The sequence below is a fragment of the Carassius auratus genome, chromosome 8 (assembly GCF_003368295.1).
Source record: "Carassius auratus strain Wakin chromosome 8, ASM336829v1, whole genome shotgun sequence".
In the NCBI taxonomy this organism is placed as follows: Eukaryota; Metazoa; Chordata; class Actinopteri; order Cypriniformes; family Cyprinidae; genus Carassius; species Carassius auratus.
In genome coordinates, this window is record NC_039250.1 from 2,298,648 (window position 1) to 2,320,278 (window position 21,631).

A 21,631-nucleotide genomic window follows, 5' to 3' on the forward strand; every position below is an offset into this window, starting at 1 on the left:
GTAGGTTGTTTGGCTTTTCATACGTCGTTTCAGTCGAAAGAAAACATGCTAAATACATTTTAAGTTATCATTTTATTGCACTTTATCTATTTGCAGCTGTAGATTTTAATAGGCCATTTTCATTAAAGGGATAGTTCACCCCAAAATGAAAATTTGATGTTTATCTGCTTACCCCCAGGGCATCTAAGATGTGTGTGACTTTGTTTCTTCAGTAGAACACAAACAGAGATTTTTAAAACAAACCGTTGCAGTATGTCAGTCTTATAAGTGGATGGGAATCACGGCTAAAACATAAACAAAACCAAATGAAACCCTGCAGCACATGACAATGCATTAATGTAAATGTAAAGACACAGAACAATCGGCCTGTGCAAGAAACTGAACAGAATTTATATAGTTTTTTACCTCTGATGCACCGCAATGCCTGAACTTTCTGAACTGTATGAGCTGAAATTTCCACTTAAACTGCACTTACATACATCAAAGTTTGTTCATATGTCAATTGCTTAATTTTATAAACCAATGTGACTTTTTATTTATTAAGTTTTTTCTGACTGTTAAATTTTTGTTTTGTTTTATGGTGTGACATAATGAGATGTAAAGAATTTTGAACCTTGCTTTATCCAGTGTTCAGATTTCTTCAGATCAATGCTTCAAATGCATATTTAAACATAACGTTTAGGAAATCTTGGTGTGTCTTGATATCTATGAGTTACTTTTATCTTATCTTTTCTTGCCTCAATTGGTAGCCAAAGTATTGCTTTTAAAAGTATCAATTAGAGATGTTAAAAAAGCAAGTGTAAGTGCACGTGGGATTGATATCCATAGGTTCAAGTGAAGACGTTTGTCACACTGGGGCCTCTGAATGACATTAGCGCATGCTTTACAGTAAGTAACCGTGACTCTGTTGCATCTCTCAGTGTGGGTTTGATGACCGATCCAGACCTCTTTTTTTATTCCAGGAGTCAGTGGTCTTGGCTTTCTTCGCTGTAGTGTGTGATGACCTGGAGAACCGCCAATGTGGAGCTGTTCTACTTCAATTCACACTCATCTCCTGTGCTTCATGGGTGTGAAATTATAAGTTTGGAAGACTCCCTCATTCACATTTTACAAGACTCCAGGTTATTAGCCAAACAAGGCGTGCATACACTTCCCCGGTGCCACAGTTTTCACAGCCAAGGATTTGGACCTTTATTCTTGTTCACCCCCTGTTTTTTCACCTCTCTACCCTCCTCATTTATGTCCGTCTCTCTCTGAGAGACCGCGGACGAGGTGTTACAACAGTCTGATGTGAAATAGGATTTGACTTGAGTGAAAAATCGGGCTGAGATCATGCCCCCCTTTCCATCCGTCCGTCCTCAGTGCTGCTCTCTCCTGCATCACACCTTTCATATGCACTTTCATTCAGATCTCTCTCAGAACAAGAAAAAATGGTTTTTGCCACATCCATTTGTTCTCGAAAGAGGAGACAAATTACAAATGTGCTCACGAGCCTTTGTACTTGAAATGGCTTTTTCATACGCGGAGAGGAAACTGATGAAAAGCGTCGAGCACATCAAAGTGGTTTGACGCCGGGGCCGATTGAAAGGTTTGAAAGTTTCACCCTGTCGCAGGTCGCCCCACTCTCTTTCTAGTCCGAATTTAGTTATGGGCTCATTTGAATTAAGCTCTCCCGTCAATTAGCGTGACTTTTACCCCGGCTTGCTGGACTTCAAGGGCGCAGAACTTTCCTAGCGCTCCGTGTTGTGTGAAAGCCTGGCATGCTGTTTCCTTCCTTTTACCAGCAGCTCGTAGGAAATGGTTAATGGCCTGCGTTTGGCAGGATGGGGGGGGGGGGGTTTGAAGAGGTATTTTATGGGGAGTAGAAAAGGGGGGACGTGTGTGTATGTGTGTGTGTTTTGGTGGGGGGGTTAAACAATGAGGAGGGCAGTATAGGTGACAGGTGAGTCAATCAAAATTAAAACACATGCTGCCCTACCCAAGACCAGATGCTCTGGGAGAGGTTGGGTTGTGTGTGTGTTTGAGACAAAGACGGCATGAGTTTGTGTGTGTGTGAGATTAGGACAGAGAGAGTTTTTGTTTCTCAACTAGCTGCGTGGGGCTGGTTTGTGGTGGGGAGGTGGTATATACGTAGAATTAAAACTCGTAAAAACATTGACTGCAGCCTCTGAATCACGTTTCCTTCATGACGGAAGGCTGAATGTGGCATTTATGGCCTGTGTATTGTTTTTCTTCTTTTAATGCCCATAGTGAGTTTGATAAAAACCGAATGTTGATTTAAGGCTAGAGACTACAGGCAAAAACATTGTTTTATTCATGCACTGGTCAGTTTTGAAAATTTTGTCTCTTTGGCTCTACATAACATGTTGTTAAAGACAAGTGCAAGAAAAAACTACAAAAATACCCTTTTAAGGGATTATTTTATTGGACTTCCAAAGTTGTGCATTATTAATTAGATAATGCATAATTTGTTTATTTATTTATTTTTGTATAAACTTTCAAATATATATATATATATATATATATATATATATATATATATATATATATATATATATATATATATATATATATATATATATATATATATATATTACTCTTACAAGTTGCTTGCCTTAATGCAACATTCTTTTTTATTTAATTGCTATGATTAAACTTTTAATATAAAACTAGAAAATAATTGAATATATAAAAAGTATTTTCTTTGAATTCTCTTCATAGAATAGGACATACAATATTTTACAGTGTTTGCAAGGTAGTGTAATATTGATAGTCGTTGCCTAATGGTTAGAGAGCTGGACTCGTAATCCAAAGGTTGTGAGTTTGAGTCTCGGGCCGGCAGGAATTGTGGGTGGGGGCTGGGGGGGAGTGAATGTACAGTGCTTGAGCAAGGCACCGAACCCCCAACTGCTCCCCGGGGCGACGCAGCATAAATGGCTGCCCACTGCTCCGGGTGTGTGTTCACGGTTTGTGTGTGTGTGTGTGTGTGTGTGTGTGTTCACTGCTGTATGTGTGCACTTTGGATGGGTTAAATGCAGAGCACGAATTCTGAGTATGGGTCACCACACATGGCTGTAGGTCACTTCACTTGCACTTTCACTTAAATAGGGATGGCTAAATAGCTTCTAAACCTAATTAATTGACCCCGAACTGCTTAATATGCAGATTCCAACTTTGCGTTGTGGATAATTTCAGTCTATGCTATACTATTAAGCTTTGGAAATGACCCATAGACATAGACATTTGCATAATCAATTAGGATTATTTTTATTCTGATATACTGAATATGTTTCATTATTTTCATATTCATATACTGACTTTATTATATACTGAATTTTGTTGTGATAAGGTAATTTAACATGCTCAAAGCCTAGTATTATTGTACTTTTATTTTGCTGCCGTGCAAGAACTTCTGTTTCCTACAGGAAATGTTAATTTAGTTGATAGCAAGTGTAGCATTATGTAGCATGCATGGTATTTTCCACGACTACTTGAAGAATTTAAACAAACAATATTTTTGCAATCGTGCATTTAAAGGTACAGGTTGTAGGACGTGCCACTAGAGAGCGCACTACCAAAACAATAACAATGGCGTGGTTTGATGACACTAAGAAGGCACGTGGAATGATGGGATTTGTTGTCTTCTACCCAACCGCTGACGGCCATCAATCAGACGGAAAGATAAACCATGGATTTAACGCAAGTTCAACAATTTGCGCTAGTAGATTACATGCAAAGTCAATGCAAAGATGTGATCAGACTATGGATCAGATGGATCAAGAGATGTGATGCCCCGCGTTTGGCGTGTATGCCCCATAATACTAATTTTTGTTGATTGTTATAATACCATACGTTTTCTGTAAAGCCACGAATCAAAACAACTCACCTGTCGAGTAAAACACCAGCGAGATCGGCATCTCTTTATAGTTGAAGTTTGTCGCAAAGCTACTTTTGCATTTGTCCACAACACTGTTGTCATGTGGTTTCTACGTCAGTAAAGGCGGTCACAAAGGGTAACTAATGTTATTGACAGGCGACTGCACTGTCCCGTGTTACTGTTTAGAATGGGAATTTTCTCATGATTTACAAGTAGTTGAAATAGAGATATTGCTAGTGATCAGCTGGACAAAATATATAACACTAGCCTAGTGGTTTTTGGATATTTTACTGCAAATATCTTACAAATTGTTCCATTAACTTCCTACACTCTCTCCGAAAAACTGTCAACATTTGGTTTTTCCAGAAATATTTCTTTAGGGGCCAAGCACCAAAGATGCATCGGCACCTATTGTATCTGTTGCCGTTCATCCTCTTCTTATTTTTCTTCCGGTCTTGAGTCTATGGCAGGCCATAGAATCACTTGCGAGAAAGTTGTGAAATTTGGCACACTGATAGAGGACAGTCCAAACATTAACCATAGCAAGTTTTGAGTTTCTAACTCAAACTCTCTAGCGCCATCACTTGTCCAAAATTGTACTCACGTTTATGCTAATCACTTTTGAATCCTAATAACTTTTGAATCCTCTAAATCCTTGTCAATTGAACACCAAAATTCAAAAATGGCAAGGTTTAGTTTTTTCATTATGTTTAATTGTTCGAAAAAATGACTTTTTGAATGTTTGTCTGATTCTCACCAAAATTGGCTTAGATCATCTTCAGACCATGCTGGAAAAAATGTATGGAATTCAAGTTGATGCGCGAACAATTTCTACGAAAAGCATGCAAAAATGGATATAAGGCTGTATCTCCACAACAGTTTGGTGTATTCACACCAAATTTGGTGTGTGTTATAACAAGCATGACCTGAGAGTACCTGACGTGTTTTGGCGCTATGCCACCTATTGGTCAGGAGATATGAAAAAAATCATATTTTTGCTTATGACTTCTGAATGGTTTGGCCAAAAATCACAAAACTGGTGCAACATAACGAGTGGAATGATATTTTCCCAATTTTCCCAGGTCGGCCATTTTGGGCATTGGCTATTTTGAATTTTGCAGTAAAATGCCATATTTTATGAACCCACTGACGTAGCATTATGAAACTTGGTATGCTTCTTCGGCACCCATGCCCTGATTGTGTCAATTTGATAAACGCCACCTATTGGTCAAAAGTGATAAGCCATTAAATCATATTACGAGAAGTTGTGTTTATAATTTTTCAGCCAATTTGCTTCAAACCATCAACTTGCTTTAATTACTCATCGTTGCAGGTGGTCTGATGCTCCTTACCATGCTTAGCTCCTCATTTTGCCTTTAGAGTGCTTGGCCTCTTAATTTCTGCTTGTGCCTATATTTGAAAAATTGGTTTTGTTTACCTAAGCTTATCTAAATCACTCACTTATAAAATGCACTCACAGCCGGTGTTGCATTCATACATACACAGCAAGTGAACTTTGACTAAACAATGGTATATTTTAACGTTTAGAATTTAATGGATGCATTATTAATTGATTAAAAACAAAAAATGACTGCCATCATTGGCCATATACCATATTTGTTGTGGAAAATTAATGTAAAATGCTTTTAGCCTCGCATTACTGCACCTTTGCACATTTATTTTGCAAGCACTGCTGTTTCCTTGAGGAAATGCAAATTAAGTTGATAGCAAGTGTAGCATTATATGGCATGCATGGTATTAAAACATACAGGCCATGAACATACTCAAAGAATACAAACAAATTATATTTTTGCAATTGCATAGCGGCAACTTTCCAAAAGTTACACTTTTGTACCTTATTTACTCCAAAAGGTACATATTTTTTAAAGAGTGTGCAGTGTCAAAACACATATATAAAGTTCTTTACTTACATTTAACTTTTCTGTTTGTGCCTAATTGAAAATGAACCATAAAAGAAGAGATGTGACGAAAAGCTAATTAAATGTTTGAGGGGACCATGAGAGGACAAATGGAGGGCTGAGCAGCTGAGATGATGAAGAGTGTGAGAGTTAAACTGAAAGAGCTAAAAAAAAGAAAGGAGACAGAGGGGATTAAGCTGTGAGAGAAAGAAAAGGGAGGGAGGGGAAAAAAAGTGTCTATTTGTGTGTGTGTGTGTGTGTGTGTGTGTGTGTGTGTGTGTGTGTGTGTGTGTGTGTGTGTGTGTGTGTGTGTGTGTGTGTGTGTGTGAGCAATGTAGTGCACACTGGGAGTTAAGGTCCAACACGACGGCTAAGCTCCTCAGGGGGACTTTGGGCAATATCCTGTTAGAGTGGAATGCAAATCTATGTGATTGTTACCAGGGGCCTGGCACCACAGTTCACATACGCTCGCCTGTCTCCCTTTCTCACTGTCCTCCTTATCCCATCAAAAGCCCTTTTTACCTGTCAGGTTTTTTTTCTCTTGCAAACATTTATAGAAACTGGCATGTTCAGTCCAGGTACCTCCAAAAAAAACCCTGCACTGAGCCACCTGATGTAGCACGGTTTAGTGAGGCCCAAGGGGGGCGCCCATGGCAAGACTGACCTGAATAGTCTTACAAACAAAACTACCATCAGGATCTTTAGAGCTTCTGCAGAAAAAGGGCCATGCATGCCTCTTAAAGGAGAAGTTCATCCAAAACCAGTGATCACCGAGTGCTTAACCCTATTTTGTTCCGAGCCCTCATTTATTAAATGGAACGCAAAACTGCGTTATCTCACGTGGTATTTTTGTGTTGTTTTCCAGAATAAATATTTAAACATTATTAAATCAAGATACATTTATGTGGAAGGTAGTTCCTTGATATAGGCCCTTTTAAGCAATTCAGAAAAATTTGTTCATGCTTAAAGCAAGAACGTTAAGTGAGTTTAAAAATGCTTTAAAACAAGAAATAAATCAAGAAAAATATACTTAAAACCAGATTTCTATTATTATTCCAGATATTTGTTATGCAGATAATTTTTCGATTGCTCTTTGTATTTTTTATTTTTATTTTATTGTATAAATAAGCTATGAATGTGTGTATGTGCTATATTCCAAGTCTTCTGAAGTCATAATATTTAGTGTTATGTGAGGAAAAAGACTGAAATGTAAGTGTCTTTTACTTTAGCAGCTTGTCAGTCTTGATCAATCCAGGCTTTTATTTTTATTTTTTTGCATGGAAAAGAGCAGCATGAAACTCCTTTAAAAATGCTTTGTACCAACATGAGGGTGAGTGAAAGATATTTGGCTAAACCTAGCCCTACTTTATTGCATCTCTGTTGTCTCACATTCTGTCATTTTAGTGCAATTAAGGAAAGCTCTTAAAGCTCAGATCTGTTGCGTGGTTTGTGACTTTTCACTCCGGAGGTGTTTGGTGGGGTTCGTTCCAGGCTGAAGTCTGCTTTAGGTAACCAATAAAAAGCTGAGACACTTTCATCTGTGGTTGATATTGTTCAGTCATCTTACTCATGCGTTCCTCTCCCACGTCTTCGTGAGTCACGCCGGCTCTTTTTTAGATCACCCTCTCATTTAAATGACCACCAGGAAGAAGTGGGAACCCGGTGGTTTACAAACGGACGTTTATGTGGAGGAAACATTGCTGTTTTTTATTAGAAAATACCAAAGGAACCGTCTGGGACGCTCTTCAGAAGAGTTGAGAGGCTCTGTTTCAAAGGACCTCTCCGCTGGCAAACTCTGATAGGAACTGATCTCAAGTGCATGTTGGGAAACATGTTTGAGTCTAATGGGTTAATTAGCTCCGAGTGTTGCTCTGTCTGCTGAGATTTAGTCTTTGGTAGCAGCCAGTGCCGGAACATGACTGTTTAAGGGCTGATCTCTGCTTTAAAGCAATATTCTGGGTTAAATACTTCAGTTCTGTCAACGGCATCTGAGACGTGCTCTTGATTCAGTAACACACTTACAGAACTTAAGAGGAGCCTACATAATAATTTTGGTTATAGCATTTACAAGTTACAAGAACTTGTATGTGTTACTGAAATAAAGCATATCAAATCAGCCTCATATAAACACATGCAATGACTTTATAACAGTGGAGCAGTTGCACATTCATTTATGCTAATTAGTGGATGAAGTTGAAATAACTTTTGTGTGTTTCTGGCATAATTTATTTCATTTAAACAGTGCTTTGTAGATAGTTATCAAATGTTTATAAAAATAAACATACGAGCACATGCAATGACTAAAACAGTGTTTAATTTGTGCTAATTAGTGGATAAACGTTTGTGTTATTGGTGTCATTTTTAGACGTAAGCATTTTTTCAATGCTTTATGGGTAAAGTAAAAAAAATGCATTAAAATATATTTTAAAATATATATGTTATAACAGTTTTCTAAAAAAAATAAATATGCTTAAAACAAGAAAAATCTGCTTATTTTTCTGTTTTCCCCTTTTCTAGTTTTAAGCATGAACTCACTTAATTTTGATAAGATATTAAGCCCTGTTTAATGAAAGATTTATCCAAATTAAAAAGAGTTGAGAGAAAAATATCTTAAAATATCTAGGAAAAATTACTTAACTTAAAGGTTCAACAAGATTATTTTCCTGTTTCCTGGTTTTAAGCATAAACTCACTTAATTAATTTGGATCAGTTTTTCAGTAAACAGCAGTGTTTGAAACAGTAAAGCAGTTGTGCATTGAACATTAATTAATTCTAATTTCTGTAAACAGTTTTAATTTGTTTTTACAAACTGAGAAATGAGTTTAAATCACGTTTTCATTATTGACAGCTGCTGCTCATTGAGCTACACTTTGCTTTAATGAAACGTGGATGTCTATCTTTACTTTTGCCACTGTTTGGTATTTGTTTGCTCTTGTTTTGCGTTTGTTTTTAGATTACCGTCTGCCACAACGCAGTTAATTGGATTGAGCCACAGAATCCCAGATTTGGAGCCGCACTCCAAACAGAAGCACACTTCAGTGCAGACTTGGTATTTCGGTCCAGCTCTGTATGGTTTTGCATGGTCTCTGTTGCAAAACAGCAGCAGCACTCCAGGCCCTCAGCCCCTGAAAGGAAGCCCATGGCCATGCTGGTTAGTGCAAACTCCCAGAGGATCTGAACAGGAAGAAAACAAGCCAAGAGAACATCCTCTGGTGTGATTGACACAGCCCTGGCTTGTCAGCTCCAGTCTGCTTGTGTCTAAAGAGATGGCTTGGGAAAATCAGTTGAATGAAAACACACCGTGTGCAATGTTTAGCTCGTTTTTAACACAATCCAGTGCTCTGTGCAATGGAAAGAAAGCGATGCACTGCATTTGCCAGCTGTGAGTTTGAGTGTTCTCAGGCAGCTTAATCATCTCCTTCTTCTCGTCATCCTACAGTTTCCACACAGTTCAGAGACGCCAACGGACGACGCTCCCTGTGTTATGCAGGTTGCTTGGAAACCGGTGCATTGGGAGCATGTAGTGCAACACACAGAGGCACAGGATGCAGTACGTACAGAAAAACACACGCTCAAGGCCCACGTGTGGACAGCATCCTCCAGACGCTCATGAAGATGTCCCACGGACTTCTGCTGGATTTTACTGTGCCGTCTGATGGTGACAAGAGATGTTTCAATGAGTCAATGAGTTATGTAAACATAAGAATATAGACTTAGGAGATAATTAAATTAATTTAATGCACTCCAAAAATATCTGGGCTTAAATGTAAGTATTTGAATTGCATATAAAATTCCCATCCATTTTAGCATAAACAACCAAATAAACATGTTATTTGTCAGTCATGCATAAATAAAGCAGGTAAGAAACAGGTGCTATTTGATTTTTAAATAGTCCTATTAATTAAAATTGCTCAGAATCATAGCATAAACATGGTTAAAATAGCTAACTTTGGAATATTTATGCTGAAACAAATTGGATTTATTAATGATTAATGATTGGATATTAATATATATATATATATATATATATATATATATATATATATATATATATATATATATATATATATATATATATATATATATATATATCTGCTTGTTGTGTATTTAAAACATTAACTTCATTAGTATTATTACAGAAATCTAAGCTGTTTCATTTATTTATGACTGACAAATATTCATTATTTATTAGGTTATGGTAAAACTGTTATCCAAATAGATGTACATTTTATCATTTTATATCTTATTAAATATCTAAATTATATATATATATATATATATATATATATATATATATATATATATATATATATATATTTGTATTATTATTATAGATTATTAATGCAAATATATATATTATTTATTTATTTGTGCAAGGATGAAATACTACATCAGATGATGGAAAAAAGATTTATTTTAATATTTTGCCAATTCTTGTCAATAAACAGAGATACAAAAAGTGTTCCAAGACATGAATGCGATTTATTTTAAATTATTTATTGATTTATTTTATTGTATTTAAATACTATTTTACAAATACTGTAGTGTTTCTGTGTTATTATGTTTCATAAATTAGTGTTTTAAATTACATAAATGCATTAGGTGTCTATGAACACTTTGCAAAAGGTCAATTTTTTTGACCTTTCAACCAGTCAGACCTGTGAATATGTGCGATGAGCTGTAAGAAACTGAACACTAAAGTGAACTTCTGTGTTCTTGCAGGTTCACACAGCCCTTCGGTCGCGGCGTCCCGTGGATGGATCAGAGATGTCATCTGGTTGTCTCAATTTGTGGAGTTTGGACTTTGTCCGGCCTCACCCCCTCCAGCTCAGAGGATAAAGCCGGATCAACATCACATCCCTTCTGGTATCCATGGGCTCGAGAAGGATACAGACACTTCCTTTTTGCTCTTCTGAAGTTGTAAGTGGGTTCCTGAGGTACAACTTCTCTGCTGCTTGACTCGTGTATCATGGGTCTCCATTAACCAAAAGCAGAAGATTCTGGCTTTTCTTCATCCCTTAGGGACCTTTTCATTTCTACAACCATCTAATTCATCATCCCATTCTTCATGCATCCTAGTTATTTTATTGCATCTGTATAATAACCAAACCTCCACTCAGAGCAAGTTCTAGCTCTCTCTTTTAATCGAAGGATGTACTGTAATCAGACGTTTTCCTAATGATGTTTACTTCAAACGGGTTCTAGTGGCTCCAAAATGACTCATAATGAACTTTGGCAGTAAGTTATATTATAGAGGAAATTGAGACTTTAAAGAGCTATTTCAGAGAATGGGCTTTCTGTATTAATCACTGACTTAAAGCATAGCTTCCAGAGAAATGAGCTGTCAGTCGTCCGCTCCTGAACACTAATGGTGGACGCCGCCGTAAGAAGTGTTCAAAGTGTGTTATTCTAAAGAGCCATTTCCATCATTGAGCTTTTCTCATTAAGACAGTTTAATATGTTTTAGTTTCTTTCATTTATATTCAGGTTTTTTTTTTTTGTGCACAGAATGATGGATCCTTCTGGCTGTGGCCTTGGAAAGTCATAGGAGCATTTACTGAAAGTTTTGCAAGGGATGCAGTGAAGGAAAAGATCTTTGAGGAAGATTGTAATGGAAAATTAATCTAGATATCAGAAATGATGTACTGGTTAATATCAAACAGGCGCTTTTATTCATGGTTTTAACATCTGTTAATGCATTGCCTGTTATTTTATAGATTAATTATTGACAACATGCACACATAGTGGATGTATAAAGCACACAAATGTCCACAGATTGATGAATAATATATGTGCACACTACAAAAGGACACAGGCTATCATTTACAAACTTAATCTCATGCAATCAATGTCTTGCATTTGAAACAGTTATAACAAACATTACAAATAAGTGGGAATAAGTGACCATACCCCATAAGCACCACACACTCACTAATGCATACAGTATGCATCAACTTGTAATTAAGAGCATTATAAAAGGTTCAGTGTTATCAATATGTCAATTTATTATAAGAAACACAAGATTTTAACAGCTAATGACATTTCCAGCTGGGGAACTCAACTGATTTTCTACTGTTTAGTGTTAATCATCATCTAACTCAACCAGTCAAGAGCTAGATTTAACCTTAGATGTTATATGAATATGGTCCTGAAGAATAGGTTTTATTAGCTGACAATAATAATAAATAAATAAACATTATAGGCACAAGTATAACAACACCTTAAGGGTTCCCATAAGCAGGATTTAATGTTGTGCCCCCCTTCCTCAAATATGATGATGGAAAAAAAACTACTATAGAGGTGAAAAAATAACATTTTAATCAAATAAAAAACGAAATGAATAAATTGTATTATTTACAAATCACAATTGTAGCTCTTGACATTTACCTGTGGTTATAACTTTTTTATGACTCTAATTAATTTTATAGTCTCAAGCATTCAGAATTCATGCAAAAGGAAACTAAGCAGTTTTACTATGATAAAACCATGGTTTATTTTTGTAAGGGTTGAGATATGCACGTTTTTTTGTTGAAGAAATTATAAAGCCTGTGTCATCTATAGCAAAAAGGTGGCCAAAAATGAAAGATTAAGTGAATATTTGAATGAAATGTTTGGTCAGTAGCCTAAACAAGGATTTGATCATCCTATAAGTGTAACAGCAGCAATCACATGGCATTTGTAATAACATGTACATAAATTGTTTATTTTGTATTTGCCTACTTTATGTATTTTACAGTTTTTCTCAGTCGCTTTTGGTGCATTTCTCGAATCAAACTCACAATTTGCAAAACAGTAAGTGCACTTATACGATGAACTAAAGACTAGATGTTTTGAGGGGTAAGACTATTGCACAGAAAACTATATAATACACTTTGAGCAACATGACATCAGCAACTGATAATGTAGGAAACAACAGAGAATTCTACATAATCATTGCATTGGATGTACCAAAGCATTTGCAACTTGTTCAAAGAAATGAGAAACTGCTTTTTTGATGTGAACAAGTGACACAATGATGTGAGAATTGAACAGGTAGTTTTGAGAATTTCAATTCTGATCTGAGAAATGTAACAAAGTGACTGAGAAAAACTGTAACAGTGTTATTATTAACCAATCATTATTGCCTCATTATTTTTTATATAATGCATTTTAAGCCATTTTAAAGGCTATTGATGGCTTAGGTCTGTTTTTATAGCAACAATAACAACAACAACAACAACAAATTACAGTATATTAATACTTTGTAAATTATTAGAGTTTGGGATTCGCAAATCATTTGAATCAGTTCGGGAGTTCAAAGCGTATTCGCGAATCATTTGAGTCAGTTTGGGGATTGTGAATCATTTGAATCAGTTCGGGAGTTCGTAGCGGGATCGCGAATCATTTGAGTCAATTATGGGGATCGCGAATCATTTGAGTCAGTTTGGGAGTTCGGAGCGGGATCGCGAATCATTTGAGTCACTTCGGGAGTTCACAGCGGGTTCGCGAATCATTTGAGTCAGTTTGGGGATCACAAACCATTTGAATCAGTTCGGGAGTTCGTAGCGCGTTCGCGAATCATTTGAGTCAGTTCGGGAGTTCAAAGCGCGTTCGCGAATCATTTGAGTCAGTTTGAGGATCGCGAATCATTTGAATCAGTTCGGGAGTTCGTAGCGGGATCGCGAATCATTCGAGTCAGTTTGGGGATCACAAACCATTTGAATCAGTTGGGTAGTTCGTAGCGGGTTCGGGAATCATTTGAGTCAGTTCGGGAGTTCAAAGCGGGTTCGCGAATCATTTGAGTCAGTTTGAGGATCGCGAATCATTTGAATCGGTTCGGGAGTTCGTAGCGGGATCGCGAATCATTTGAGTCAGTTATGGGGATCGCAAATCATTCGAGTCATTTTTGGAGATCGGAGCGGGTTCGCAAATCATTTGAATCAGTTCGAGAGTTCGGAGCGGCTTCGCGTATCATTTGAATCAATTTGAGAGTTCGGAGCGGGTTCGCGAATCATTTGAGCAAGTTCGGGAGTTCCTAGCGGGTTTGCGAATCATTTGAGTCAGTTTGGGGATCGCAAATCATTTGAATCAGTTCGGGAGTTTGGAGCGGGATCACAAATCATTTGAATCAGTTCGGGAGTTCGTAGCGGGATCATGAATCATGAAAGATTTGCGCTCGTAAATTTTCAAATTGGCCATAACTCGTTGTTGCCAACTGGGGTGGCAAGGCTTTCTTCTGGTAGATCTGCCCCTGCCTGTATTATAAGTATGATTTTAATTTGTAGAATTTTGTTTTAAATGTAGAAATCCTTTTTTTTTTGTGAGGCAACACTGCATTATTTTCATAGACTGTATCTTATGAGTGTGTTTTGTCTTGCTGCACCGGCAGTTTTTTTTCACTTGCTTTAAGAATAAAAAAGGGGGAAAAACAATTAAATACTAAATACATTTACAGTCTGTGAAAACAAGTTTTAATATTTTTTATACAACTGTTTGTTCTGGTTCTCAAATCTGATTGGTTGAGAACTGTGAGATATTGTCAAGGCAAGTCAAGTTGGCTGAAAGTCTGATGCATATGGAACACAAAAGGGGAAACACTTCAGGAGTTTTGAAGTCGTCATCAGATTGGTTGAATTATAAAGGATTTCTGGGAGATGTGTGAAAACAAAGATGCCGTGGCACCAAACCCCCTCACAAAAGAAGAAAGCCGCCATGTTTACAACTGTGACGACGAGCGCTTATCAGGATCAACTAAACGCTGGATTCTCAAAAGTATGTGAAATATTTAAAGTTTGCTGCATAGAATCTTTAAATTACGTCAGAGTTTTACTCACTGGTCTGTTAGTGTGGCGTCATTTCCACGTCCCGAAACGTAACATTGAAATGAAACAAACTGTGATTGGTTGTTTGACATGTCGTGGCATTATATTTAAATACACAGTAGTATTTCGTATTGGGAGACAGTTTATGTGTTCCTGATGGTGATTTTTGTGACATTGTTCCACCAGTAGATGGTGACAAGAGACTTTTATATTGAAAGAAACTGAAAAATAAGTTATTTTTATTTTTAATAACAGCTTGTTAAATACAGTTAACAAATGCAGTGAGCAGCACTTTCATCGGAAATCACCCTTAACAGATGAAAGAACAGTACGACAAAGATATTGCTTTCCTCAGCAGACATTCATTGTTTTATTGTGAGTATGAGATTGAGCTGAAGAATGAATGCTGTACCAGATGCAGTAAATACACTCGCTCAGTACATCTTTCTCTCACAATACTCTATATAATACAGTGAGCTTTTAATTTAGTAGTACAATAAGCTTTTAACGAAGCAGCACAATGTTTCATTACTAATTCTAAAGTGAGGTTTTACGAAATTAGTAGCAGTGGCTTCAGCTCAGCTGTTTAACTGTCAAACTGAGATTTGAAGCTGTGGTGGAAGGAAGTAGAAAGGTTTAAAATGGTTTTTAAAAACACTTGGTTGTTGTTCTTCTTATATTTTTCACTTGTGCTGTCAAACTGTTGAATTAACACAATATCACTCTCATACTCAAGCGATACCCGCATAGAGCCGGCATCACTTTCATACTCAAGTGATATTGCATATCACTTATATATATCACTCATATAGTGTTGCTCATCTTGTTATAAAGATTCGTTTTAGTTCTGTCCAGTTGTAATCTATGCAAGCTTATTCATCCATTTAATAAAATCAGGTAATTGAGACTTTTCATCTTTTGAGTTTTTCTCATAATTCTGAGTTTATTTGATCCCTTTTGGCTTGTAATTCTGCAAAAATTGTGAGGAATAAAAATTCATTGCTAGAAAATAAGTCAGAATTTTGAGAATTGCTTCTGCCAAATAAAAAAATGGGAATTGCAACTTTGTCTCACAATTCTTTCTTGCAATTCTGACTTTATATCTCACAATTTAGACCTTATATATATATAAAAGGAACTTGCAAATCTATATATAAGCTGAAAAAATTTAGAGATACAATTTGTATCATCTTAGAATTGTAATACATTCTGAATTGTTAGATATAAGCTCAGAATTATGAGGAAATCAATAAGAATTGTTTACACCGGGTGTAACTCGAAACTTAGCTAAACTTAACAATGCACTCACTTGTTTCTAAATGTGTGCTTTGTTTCTTGTTTCCCATCGCAGAGCTAAAGATCTGGCGCCCCAGTCCAGGATTAACACAGCAGCCTCTTTTCAGTCGAACGACTGGTTAAACTCTATGAAATCAGGCAATGAGATTACAAGGCTTGACTTTCCCAAAAGCGCTTACACAGTCTGCTTTAGATTCCCACCTCTGTCCTTTTGTCCCAGACGGCCTCGGCAGTCACCGGTGGCCTCGGCTCTTCACCAAACCAGACTCTCACTGTTAAACAGCGTCCTAACATAGAACATGTGTTCCTGTGTTGACAACTGCACTTGATGGAGGCGGAGGCTTGTGGGAACGACAACGTGAGACGGGGGAATTGAAGTCTCGCAGATCTGTCACAAAACCAGGGGCTTTGTTTGGGATTTGGATCCGCTGTTCAGAGATCATCGCTTGGCACGGAGGGTCTGCCGCGCTCATCAGCTGTTGATTATTGACAGTGTCTCGAGGTGTCATCAAAATGAGAGACATCTGTGTAGAGTAGATGAGTGGTTTGATGCGTGTGGACATGCATGAATATTAATGCACGGTCATAAACAATGATATGGGTGAGAGAGAAACATCATGAAACAAGGAAAAAGGAGACGGTCTGTTTAGCTCGTCTCTGGTTTTGGCCTAGAGTCGCCACTGTCGACTGTTCAACTTTGGCTTGCTTCGCTGCGGAGACTTGGGACGTTTAATATCAAACTGGAAAGATGCATCTGCATTTAATTCCCATTTATGTTCTTTCTTAAAGAGACAGTTCACCCAAATTCAGCCATTAACTCTGTTTCTTTCTCCTGTTGAACACAGAAGATGATAATTCAAAGAATGTTGGTAACCAAATAGTTGCCGGTAGCCATTGACTTTCACAGAGGAAAAACAATACTATAGACGTCATTGGCTACCATCAACTATATGACACCAGATGCTGGTAAATGATGAGAACTGTCACTTTAAATGGTCTTTTTTGAGTTGCGAATGTAGTGTATTTAAAGCTCGGGATATCCTCATTATGGATTCAGGCCATGTTTTTGACTTTCCTGAAACAGTGACTCCAGCTCATGTCCCATAATTCCAAGTTTGTTCCTTTGTGTGTTAGTCCCAAATAAATGTCAAAATCTCTCAATTCATATGACATCCAGGAGACCATTAAATGTGTTGAATTGAAACGCAGCTGAGGCAACGTGTGTCACGCAGAGTTCAGATCTGCTGGAGCCTGAGACTGTTAGAGCAACTCGGATTAGTGATTCGGAGAGGATGGAATGAAATAACTTCATCACTTTAGTCCATATGATAGAGACAGTTCCTGTTGCTCAAACAGTTAAGGATGGTGCTATAACAACACCAAGGCCATGGGTTTGATTCCCAGGGAATGCATGAACTGATCAAATGTATACTTTGCATGCAATATAATATGCTTTGGAAAAAAGCTTCTATAAAATGCATCATTTAAATGGAAAAATGCAATGCTTTTTGTCTAAAAAGTGTTCAAATATATTTTTTATCACTAGTGTTTTCTGTGAAATGTGAATACTAACCAAACTATCTTCTTTTTTTTCCACAGGTCAATGGTTTCGGTATCAATTACAACTACTTTAAGTTAAAGTTAGGAATAACAAAGATTTTTCACCAAGGCTGCATTCATTTGATCGAACATATAGTAAAAATGTAAATATTATCAAATATTTTAGCAATTTAAAATAACTGTTATTGTAATATATTGTAAAATGTCATTTATTTCTGTGATTTTTCAGCATCATTACTCCAGTCTTAAGTGTCACATGATCTTCAGAAATCATTCTAATATGATGTTTTCTGACTATTTTTGACTATTATCAGTGTTGAAATCATTTGTGCAGCTTCATATTTTTTTGTTGAATCCATGGTAAGTTTGGGGTATGTAAAAAAAACTAAATATTCAGAGAGCATGCTTTAAATTGATGAAAAATGGCAGTATTTAATATAATCATTGTTATGATGAGTCATTTTTATTAATAACATTTGAGTACTACTAATTATTGATCACCAAATCAGCATATTAGGATTTTGTAACACTGAAAATTCAGCTTTGCCACCAAAGGAATAAATAGCATTTTAAGATATATTAAAACAGAAAGCAGTTATTTTAAATTGTAATAATATTTAACAATATTATTCAATGGCAAATAAATGCAGCCATGGTAAGCAGAAGAGACTTTTTAAAAAACATGTAAAAAAAATAATAATAATCATAATTATTCCGAACTTTTGACTGGTAGTGTAACTCTCCATATGCAAGACCAGCCAAGTGTGATTTGATTGCATGACCAATGAAACAATTATTTATTTGCATGGCTGACACACATCCACAGTTATGGTTATGCATATTCACTGGGCCTAAACAGGGTGTGATGTGATCGTCACAGAACTGACATCTTTAAACCTTTGCATGAAGGGCCCAGGGGACCGTTAGATCAGACTTGTGGGGTGAAACCTCAGAGGAAACGGCCTTCTTATGCACCAACCGCCTGGAATCGCCGTCACTTTCAAGGGATTTGACTGAACAAATGACAGCATATGGTAGATGCAAGGAGAGCCGGGTATTGTTGTGACTGGGGCTAGAGTGTGTTCTCTCCCACCCCCTCCAAACTCTTTCCTCATTGTGTTGTCACAGACGCATTGCTTCCAGTGCTTTAATTAGGCTTCAGGAGTTCAGCGGCTGGTCGTCCGTCCGTGAGCTGGAAGACGTCCCACTATTAGCCTCACGCGTGTTTTGGGCCATCTCACTGAAACTAGTTTGAAAGTCAGTCTGATATCTTTTTTCATGTCTTGAATCATCCAGCCATCAATTTGCTGGCAATGGGAGGAGAGCTGCTCTGATGCTCAGCACTGTTTCGCCATCCCTTTATTCTAAAGGGGGGTCATTCATTTCAAAAATAGTTCTCTTAACTCAGTATTGTTCTTGTTTTCAAGGACAAATATCTAAACATTTTTAAAAAAAGATATATTTACTCGAGGAGCAAAATTACTATATTTAGTCTTGTTTTCAATTAAACCATATTTAAACAGAACTTATACATTAAAACAGTTCATCAAAGAGTTTTTGCTTAAAACAAGGAAGTTGGGTAGTACATTTTTTTTTTTTTTTTCAGTTTAATAGAAGTTTACTTTTCTCACCCCATTGGTAGATATTTTCTTGTTGTATGCATAAACACACTTAATAAATTTTTCAGAAAACAAGACTGCTTAAAATGCTTAAATACCTTAATTTAACTCATGCCTAGTCCTAACTTAGATAAGCCCTGTCTGTGAAAATGGTGTAATAAAAATATTGTTGAAATAAACAATAATTACGTTTATTTTTCTTAGCCCATTGACAGGTACATTTTCTTGTTATGAACATATACTCCTTACATTTTAATGAGTAAATGTATCTTGATTTAATAATGTTTAGATATTGTATTTGTAGATGTTATAGATTTTAATTCAGTATTTATGTGTTGTTTAAAACAAGGGAAATGTATTTATTTATTTATTGCTTCTGCCAAATAATCTTGTTTTCTTTTACTTATCCCATTGGCAGATATTTTTCTTATAATAAGCCTATTCTTTTTGATTATTCAGGAAATAATAAGACTTCTTATCTTAAGTCATTTTGCATTTCAACTGATTGTATCTTTATTAAGATTGCTTAGATATTTGTACTGAAATACCAGACAAAAATATTGAGTGAAAAAAAAATATATATATTATTTTTTGCTTAAAAAAAAAAAAAATCTGCCAATGGGTTAAAAGTTAATAAATAAATATTTCTTGTATATTTATATTAATAAATCTACACCACTGGTAGATATTTTTCTAGTTTTAAGCATAAACTTCTACGAAGTGGAAGCAAGTGAATGTATCTTCATTTAAAAATGTTTAGACATTTGTACAAAGAAACAAAACACAAATAACCGAGTAAGATCATGTTTTGCAGTGTAGTCTATATGAGACGGGGTCTGTCTCCACCTCACTTCCCTTTGCAGGGCCCTAATCAGTGAAGCAGGCCCAGCTGCCCCTCCCAGCCCCTGCCAGGAGTCGCTATCATCTTCTGATCAAATATTAATGCCACGATACTCTACTTGCTCACTAATCCACAGCCAATTAATATTATCTGTCAATTATTTACTGATGCTGAGGTGTGTAGCCAGGTCCCCGGAGGCTACATCGACCAGGGTTCAGAATGCATAATTGACTTCCTCTCCTCTCGCCCAGCCAGCGAACCCCTCCCTCCCCCCGGAGCGCCGCGTGCGCTTTTTATTTTCCCTTCCCCGTCCTGCTTTTTCATCTACTTTCATTTTTTGCCCCCTTTTTTTATATTTCTCCTTTCCTTTATTGTTTATGTGTGTCTTTTATGTCTAAATGGCTGTCTTTGTGGTGTTTTAACAGGGGCTGCGCGAGGTGGAGCCCGTCGGCGTTAGCATTAGCATAGCGAGCGTCGGAGGTGCCCCGAGTGTCAGGAGGAGGGGGAATTTGACGAATCTCGGCGGAGATGTGTGGCTATAGAAGTGAACACGCGTTAAAGAATGTAGCGAAACATACGCTGTGTTTCTGGAGCAGAAATATGAGAACCCCGATGATCCCAACTCTGATGATAAAAATAGAGACGAGTTATATTTGTAACCAAGCTGAACTCAGCACTTTGACAGCTTAGATAGATAGATAGATAGATAGATAGATGGATGGATGGATGGATGGATGGATGGATGGATGGATGGATGGATAGATAGATGTTCTTCCATATGTTAACATCTGTTATCTATCTACGTATCTATCCTTCTGTCTATCATTCTATCTATCTATCTATCTATCTATATCTATCTATCTATCTATCTATCTATCTATCTATCTATCTATCTATCTGTCCTTCTGTCTGTGTCTGTCGTTCTATCTATCTATCTATCTATCTATCTATCTATCTATCTATCTATCTATCTATCTATCTATCTATCTATCCTTCTGTCTGTGTCTGTCGTTCTATCTATCTATCTATCTATCTATCTATCTATCTATCTATCTATCTATCTATCTATCTATCTATCTATCTATCTGTCTGTCCTTCTGTCTGTGTCTATCTATCTATCTATCTATCTATCTATCTATCTGTCCTTCTGTCTGTGTCTGTCGTTCTATCTATCTATCTATCTATCTATCTATCTATCTATCTATCTATCTATCTATCTATCTATCTATCTATCTATCTATCTATCTATCTATCTATCTATCTATCTATCTATCTATCTATCTATCTGTCTGTCTGTCCTTCTGTCTGTGTCTGTCGTTCTATCTATCTATCTATCTATCTATCTATCTATCTATCTATATATCTATTTATAATTATGTCGTTCAATCTCTCTATCGTTCTATGTGTGTGTGTGTGTGTGTGTGTGTAATGAGCAGTTTTCCTCTTTACTTTACTCACCTCCAATCACAACAAAGATCCCCCTCAAACACACACCTCTCTCTCTCCATCACACACTCTTTCTTTTATCCCCACTGAAGCACAAACATCTCTTTGTCTCTGTAATCTGGCAGCCGCTGCATATTTGTGTCGTAAAGCTCGAATCACACGCTTGTGTTGTCATCTGTGAGGAGTCACAGTGGATGTGGACTCATTGAAGTGCCGTTGATGTGCTCCGGATTATTTGAACTCCCTGACACAAATGCCTCAGTCAGCTCTAA

The 21,631-nt window shown here is 36.8% G+C and overlaps 1 long non-coding RNA gene across 1 annotated transcript; it reads left to right on the forward strand.

Annotated features, from left to right (window-relative positions):
- The first annotated feature begins 9,072 nt into the window (after positions 1-9,072).
- On the forward strand, positions 9,073-17,339 carry LOC113106711 (uncharacterized). The gene is made up of 3 exons (XR_003292553.1): positions 9,073-9,484; positions 10,519-10,716; positions 15,949-17,339. It is a non-coding gene; the product is annotated as an uncharacterized LOC113106711 (long non-coding RNA).
- Positions 17,340-21,631: the final 4,292 nt, after the last annotated feature.